This window comes from Aulonocara sp. 'chitande type north' Nkhata Bay, linkage group LG2 (genome assembly GCF_057382095.1).
Source record: "Aulonocara sp. 'chitande type north' Nkhata Bay isolate Kocher_YH1m ecotype deep benthic linkage group LG2, A_spYH_male_GT1.1, whole genome shotgun sequence".
In the NCBI taxonomy this organism is placed as follows: Eukaryota; Metazoa; Chordata; class Actinopteri; order Cichliformes; family Cichlidae; genus Aulonocara; species Aulonocara sp. 'chitande type north' Nkhata Bay.
In genome coordinates this window covers 15,514,054-15,519,511 of record NC_141345.1, presented here as the reverse complement: position 1 = coordinate 15,519,511, position 5,458 = coordinate 15,514,054, and the positions used below count along the sequence as shown (strand labels likewise).

Here is a 5,458-nt window from a genome sequence, read left to right as displayed (position 1 = left end):
TGCACAACTCTGTTGCTTGTGAAGCTCGCACACAAGAATTTCACTCACATGTACTGTACCAGTGTACCTGCACATGTGATGTGACAATAAAAGTGATTTGATTTGATCATGCTTAACTGTTTTCCACTTTTTCTTTGGTCATTTTAGCCTTTTTGGCCAGGGTGAAGGGAGTATCTGCCATCAAACAAAAAAAAGAGGTGTGGTTAGGGGACGTATGAGGAAAATGTAAAAGAAAGCACTCAGTGCAATCAAAGTGCTTCATCACTGCACTGTAAAACCCAATAAGTTAATTTTACTCAAAACTTTTGGTGAAACTGATTACATAAAATATTTTAAGTAACTAAAACTTAAAAATAAAAGTTAAATAAACACACTTTATTTATTAGCGTTAGATAAATATTTTTAAGTACCATTGATAAATGTTTTTATGTTATATCCACATTTTTGGTTTAGTACTCTCTACTTGATATTTTGAGTTTCAAGTACAAATCTAGCTCAAGTAACTTTAAGGAATTAATTTTTAGTTTCAAAATGTTAACCATTTTAAGCTAATACAACTCAAAATTTTTAAATACAAATGCTTGTAATATCCAAATCTACTGTGTTTTGAATTTGATATAAAAAAAAAAAGTGCCCAAAATAATTACACTTGTAAAAACATAAGACAGAAAATATAAATTCAAGTTACAAATTTATTGAGTTACTTTGACACATAGCCTTTCTAACAAAAAGCCCAAAGACATAAATCCACCATATTTTATAGGGAATAATGTCAGAAATTTTGGCACAAGGTTACAATATTAGAAATAAAGAATTTCACAACATGTTTTAAGACTATTCAAATTTGATTAACACATGAGTATGGCCTTTTTTGTCACGGATTGCCGGGGCAAGCCGTGTGGAATGTAGGAAGGACCCAAAAGGCAGCAGCTCTGGTGCAGGTGAGTGTTTATTAACAGGGGTGGGTAAGTACAAACAGCGGTGGCGACAAAACATGAAACTGGAAACCTAAACTGGGTAAACTAATAAGACAAACCAGAACGAGGATGCAGGGAGGTCCGGAGAAATACATATGGGAAGACGCAGGGAGACCAAGGGGAAACAACACAGACGAACCAGCAATTACTAAGACAGAAAATACAACTTAAATACACTCAGAGAACACAGGGAGATTACACACAGGTGGGAAACACAGCTGGGAGTGATTAACATAACGAGACTAGGGAGGCAAACTGAAAACACTCACATAAGACGCAGACCTTCACAATAAAACAGGAACACACGGGCAGAACAGAGTAAACACTAAACAAAGGAAGAACAGAACCAAAATCGAAGAGAAAACACAAAATGCTGGGTCAAAAGGACCCAGGATCATGACATTTTTATTAAAAAACAAACAAAAGGAAAATAAAATCCTTCATTATTAGGTGGGAAAACCGAATGAAAGTAATAGTATAGTATAGTGCAGCTAATACACTGAAATATAATTGGTAACCTTTTTAATATGCCAATACTGCGGTTATGCAAAATGCACATTTGTAGAGTGCAATCACAGTCTCAACAACAAAGCAATAAAACTTTAAATAGAAAAATACTTCTTTAGAGACATAAACAAAGTGTTATAAACCTCCTTAGCGCCTTATGTCAGTTATGAGTAGTTCAGGAGGAACGTTCCTTAAGTCAAGATCCCACCTAAAAGCCAGAAATGTAGTGAGATTGTCCTTCATTTTCTCTATAGATTTACAGTTATCTGACTAAAAACACAATCAAAATCAACTAAAACACAAGTGATGATGGGGGAAAAAAATTAATAAATAAAATAAAATCACCCCTTTTACTTTGGATGTGGCTTTTAGATAATGAAGTATGAAACAGAGTCTGCAAAGATTTCTTTATTCTATTCTCTCTTTTTATAAAAAACTTATCCAGACTTGGAAACATGATAAACTGAATTACTTGCTTTAACAGGCACTTGAGGGCTGTGTAGGAATCCTGGACATTATTCTGCTGCCAAAAGATCATTTTTAAGACTCAGCACTTTGGGCTTCAACTTCCCACCCTCCAGACCCATCAAAACTTTCTGAATAAAGTCAAAAATGTTGGCCAAACATTTTGGGTAGCTTAGGTGCAGGATGTCGGTCAGTCCAAATATTACTAGAAATGCATCAGCCAGGGTGGTGAAAACAATGATCATGTTACCCTCGACCAAAACTGCAGTCTTCTCAGGGCAGAAGAATGTTGCATCGCTGGAATTGGCTCTGATCAGGAGGAGTCCAAGTGGCACTTCACTAATATCTGGTCTATCAGAATGCATCATCTACAGAAAACAAAATTACTACATGTTAGTGCATTCCTATTTCTCTTAGTTTCATCTATACAAGTCACATTTCTGGATTATTACTAGCTCAGAAATCAATTGTTTGAACAACAAAAAAGCCACAACACACCAAAGATTTGAGAAAACAAACTGACAAAAATAGTACTTTTAGTAAAGCAAAGTCATACCTCTTCGTAGCAATAACAACAGAAAGTCAATAGGAGTTATATATTTTTTTCATTTGTACAGTGATGTATGGTTGGGCTAGGAACATTATGGAAGGTCTACACACATTAAAAACATGTAGTGTTTCCATTATGTGACATGGACACTGTTGTAGACAGATCCAAGCATAGAGATGCTTCTCAAACTCTCAAAGTGTCATAATGTTTTGAGAAATCTAAACAAGGATGCTACTAAGATATTGTTCACAACTTTGTCCAAAACTTACATCCCATGTTTTGATGAAGGTAGAGGTGTCTTCGTACAAATAGGCAGAGAGGGCATGAAGCACACCAGCACTTTGGGCATGGATATCAGCTTGTTCCTACATCACAAGAAAATTTTTATTTTAAATTATTGGCTAACCTAGTCAAGAATGGTAATTAAAATTGAAAAATTGATCAAATTAATTAAAGCTCAAAAAACAAGACAAAAACCCACTAACCTGGAGATTATAGCTTCTGAAGAGCTGAGACAGGACATCAGACACGTTCCCTGTGCAAACAGCTTTCTTTCTGAATAAGCTCTGGAGCCGGGGAGCATGTTGGTCCAACAGCATAAAAGTGGTTCTTCAGGTGGACGTTTGTAATCCTGTGGAATTCTGCACAGATCTGAACACACAGGATACATTTGTGTTTACAAGTTTCAATTAGTCTATAAATCTTTGCAAAATACATCAAAATCCTTACACTCCAAAGGCATAATTTGTTCAGACAGGCCAGATAACAAGAGTTGATATAAAATACATCTTGTTAGATCCATCTATATACATTCTTACCTGGGACTGGGATTTCAGAGTAGGCCAGCAATCCAGGATCTGACCTACTGGTAGGTCATCATTGATGATCTCTTTGCATTGCAAGGCCAAAGTTGTGTGCATCAGCTTTGTAATCAGGATTCTTTTCACTTTTCTCGACTTCATCTACAATCTGTAGTCTTAGCTGGTCAAGGTAAACAGCATCTTCACCCCTGAAAATTTACTTCTGCCCTGGCATGGACATAACAGTAAAACACAGAAGACAAGACAGACTACACAGAGAACAGAAAAGACACACAACCAAGGAGACACAGATGAAACATAACCAGCCCAGAACTCAACTAAACCTTAACTAATAATAACAACAATACAAGTGTTACGGAGTATAGCATGGTGGGAAAGGACGGAGAGAAACCCCCCCCCCTAAGTTTTGTTGGTTTTGTTTTTGAGTTTGTTTTGGATTAATTGCATGTTTTTATGTTTATTTACGGTTGTTGCACCTGTGTGGGAGGGGAGATTTTACTCTAGCCCAGCTGCCAGTGAGGCGGAGTTGAATACAGGGAGCGGCTGATTGGAGTTCCTCTTTATAAAGGGGAGAGGAAGCAGGAAGTGTGGTTGTTGTTTTTAGTAGGACCTCGGTGAAGCAGGAGAGCCCCGGAGATCCAGGACAAAGTGTGCGCATTTTTAATAGAAAGGATTTTTTTTTAGCCTGGCCTGGTTTTTGCTTTTAACGAAACGGAGGACGTGGAAAGGAGGACGTATTCCTATGGAGCTGTGAGAGGACGTGCTGGAAAAGAGAGGACGTGCTGGAAAAAAAGGGACGTGTTGGAAAAGAGGAAAACGAGCACTAGACTGGAGACCTCCTGCGCCCCGATAAGAAGAACTGGACCAGCTCGGGGAAGTTTAAGTCAAGTCAAGTCAAGTCAACTTTATTTGTCAATTCTGCCACATGTACAGGACATACACAGAATAGAAATTGCGTTACTCTCAAACCCTAGTGATTAGAAAAATGCAAATAAAATAATTAAAAAGTAAAAATTTAAATAAATACAATACAATTTTACGTATAACAAAAAAAAAGCTGCCGGGAGGTAATGTGGAGACCCAGCCTCGAACAAAGTTAAAGCCTGAAAAGGTGGGTGGCAAACCTGTTTTAGGGAGCTGCAGGATTGATACGTGTTGGTTGCGTGTTCGTGCAGTGACCCTCTCTCCCCTGTTTGTAACTAGGCGAAGAACTCGGACCGCGGTGGTCTTTGGGCTTTGGATCCCTGGCCGGGGTTGTCTTCAGCCGGTAGTTTGCCTAGAGGAAGAACAAATAAATTTTGTGTAACCCATTGCAGTGTGTGCGTGGTGGTTTGTTGCTGGTCCCTACTAGAATTCCTATTCTTTTTGCACGGAGGCTCTCTTAACAGACCTCCCGTAACATTTGGCGTTTGTCGACAGGATTTGTGACCAGTATACAAACCTACCTGCCTTAGACTGATTAATATGGCGGATGAGTTATCTGAAACCAGGAATATGGCGTCACCATTTTTTATCGGTGCGCCCTGGGTACCAAAATTTTGTGGGCTTAATACGAATTATGAAGATTGGGAGAGTCAAATTAGCGCAATGCTCCGTGCTCAAAAGTGGTCGATACAACAGCAATGTGATTTTGTATTGAGTGCATTAGGAGGAGAATCACGACGTGAAATTCTTATTCTGGAACAAGCGGAGCGGGATACGCCAGATAAAATCTTTCTTCAGCTTAAAGAACTGTATGGGGACAAAACAGCCGTGGGTACCCTGCGTGCCATGTTTTATGAATGTAGACAAAGGACAGAAGAGCCTATTAGAAAGTTCACGTTACGCTTAAGGGAGTTGGGCCATCGCCTGCAGACAAAAGAGCCACAAGGGTTTCGGCGGGCTGACCTGCACCTGCGTGATCAGTTTGTCTTGGGTCTTAGGGAGGGTGAGATACAGCGTGATCTGCGGCGTTTATTAAGGCACGATCCTGACCTCTCATTTGAACAGGTGCGTAAAGAGGCTCTGCAATTGGAAGCGGATGCGCTGTATGGCGTACATGAGGACTCCGCTTGTGCTGTAGTAAGAGGGGATTTAAAGTGGCAGGATACTCTGAATTGGAGAGATAAGTTTAAAGTGGAGATCCTTGCAGAAATGAA

The 5,458-nt window shown here is 39.1% G+C and overlaps 1 long non-coding RNA gene and 1 pseudogene across 2 annotated transcripts; one reads left to right on the top strand and one right to left on the bottom strand.

Moving 5' to 3' along the window:
• Positions 1-1,699: 1,699 nt before the first annotated feature.
• LOC147337520 (uncharacterized) lies at positions 1,700-3,688 on the bottom strand (annotated as a pseudogene). The gene is made up of 6 exons (XR_015131289.1): positions 3,677-3,688; positions 3,561-3,568; positions 3,318-3,508; positions 2,985-3,150; positions 2,769-2,864; positions 1,700-2,317 (listed from the first exon to the last, which is right to left on the bottom strand). The product of XR_015131289.1 is annotated as an uncharacterized LOC147337520 (transcript).
• Positions 3,689-3,761: 73 nt separating this feature from the next.
• On the top strand, positions 3,762-4,724 carry LOC147337519 (uncharacterized). The gene is made up of 3 exons (XR_015124811.1): positions 3,762-4,203; positions 4,378-4,431; positions 4,524-4,724. It is a non-coding gene; the product is annotated as an uncharacterized LOC147337519 (long non-coding RNA).
• The last annotated feature ends 734 nt before the right edge of the window (positions 4,725-5,458 follow it).